At 35.1% G+C, this 1,620-nt stretch overlaps 1 non-coding gene across 1 annotated transcript; it reads left to right on the top strand.

Annotated features, from left to right (window-relative positions):
- Window positions 1-313: 313 nt before the first annotated feature.
- On the top strand, window positions 314-421 carry LOC130971410 (small nucleolar RNA R71). The gene has a single exon (XR_009082631.1). It is a non-coding gene; the product is annotated as a small nucleolar RNA R71 (small nucleolar RNA).
- Window positions 422-1,620: the final 1,199 nt, after the last annotated feature.

Genomic DNA, 1,620 nt, shown 5'->3' with positions numbered 1-1,620 from the left:
TGCTTGGTGCATTTTGCATTCCAGACAGACTTTGAGAAATCAAATTGACTTGTTGAGTCAATATTTTATTCTGAGCCAAAATGGCATTCAGAGTATCAATCTCAAGAACTCCTTTCTTCTGACTTGTCCCATTGTTCACAGGATTCCTTTCAGAAGTGTACATGAATTGGTTATTTGCAACCATTTCAATTAGCTCTTGAGCCTCTGCAGGCGTTTTCTTCAGATGAAGAGATCCTCCAGCAGAGCTATCCAAAGACATCTTGGATAGTTCAGAGAGACCATCATAGAAAATACCTATGATGCTCCATTCAGAAAGCATGTTTGAGGGACATCTTCTGATTAATTGTTTGTATCTTTCCCAAGCTTCATAGAGGGATTCTCCATCCTTCTGTCTGAAGGTTTGAACTTCCACTCTAAGCTTACTCCATCTTTGTGGTGGAAAGAACTTTGCCAAGAGGCATTGACTAGCTTTTCCCAAGAGTCCAGCTTTCTTTAGGTTGAGAATCCAACCATATTCTAGCTCTGTCTCTTACAGCAAAGGGAATAGCATCAGTCTGTAGACCTCAGGGTTAACCCCATTAGTCTTGACTGTGTCACAGATTTGCAAGAATTCAGCTAAGAACTGATGAGGATCTTCCATTGGAAGTCCATGGAACTTGCAATTCTGTTGCATTAGAGAAACTAATTGAGGCTTAAGCTCAAAGTTGTTTGCTCCAATGGCAGGATAGAGATGCTTCTCCCATAGAAATCAGGAGTAGGTGCAGTAAAGTCACCAAGCACCTTCCTTGCATTGTTGGCATTGTTGTTGTTTTCGGCGGCCATTTGTTCTTCTTCCTTGAAGAATTCGGTCAGGTGCTCTAAAGAGAGTTGTGTTTTGGCTTCTCTTAGCTTTCGCTTCAGGTTCTCTCAGGTTCAGGATCGGCCTCAACAAGAATGCCTTTGTCTCTGCTCCTGCTCATATGAAAGAGAAGAAAACAGAAAGTGTGGAATCCTCTATGTCACAGTATAGAGATTCCTTGAGATGTCAGAGGAAAAGAGAAATAGAAAAAGAAGGAGAAGATGAATTCAAACTTTAATTAGATAAGGTTCGAATTGTGCATTTAGAAAGAGTGTACTCCATAAATAGAAGGATGTGGGAAGGAGGGAAGAGAATTTTCGAAAATTCAATTAAGAGATTTTGAAAACATTTTGAAAATTTGATTGATAACTTTCGAAAATTAAAAGTGAAAAAGAAATCAAGTGATTTTTGAAAAGATTTTGAATTAGAATTTAAAAAGATTTGATTGAAAACTATTTGAAAAAGATGTGGTTAAAAAGATTTAATTGAAAAGTTATGGTTTTAAAAAGATGTGATTGAGAAGATATGATTTGAAAACAATTTTAAAAGATATGATTTGAAAACATTTTGAAAAGATATGATTTTAAAATTAATGACTTGCCTAACAAGAAAAGATATGATTCAACATAAAAACCTTCCTCAACAGAAAAGCAAATTTTTGAGATGTTCAATCAAATCATTAATTGTTAGTAAGTATCTTTTAAAAAGAAAAATTGATTTTGAAAACATTTGATTGAAAAGATTTGGTTTGAAAAAGATTTGATTTTGAAAAACTAAGAAAA

Source organism: Arachis stenosperma, chromosome 3 (genome assembly GCF_014773155.1).
Source record: "Arachis stenosperma cultivar V10309 chromosome 3, arast.V10309.gnm1.PFL2, whole genome shotgun sequence".
Taxonomy (NCBI): domain Eukaryota; kingdom Viridiplantae; phylum Streptophyta; class Magnoliopsida; order Fabales; family Fabaceae; genus Arachis; species Arachis stenosperma.
Note: the sequence above shows the minus strand (reverse complement) of the source record. Positions and strands in the feature narration are given on the sequence as shown.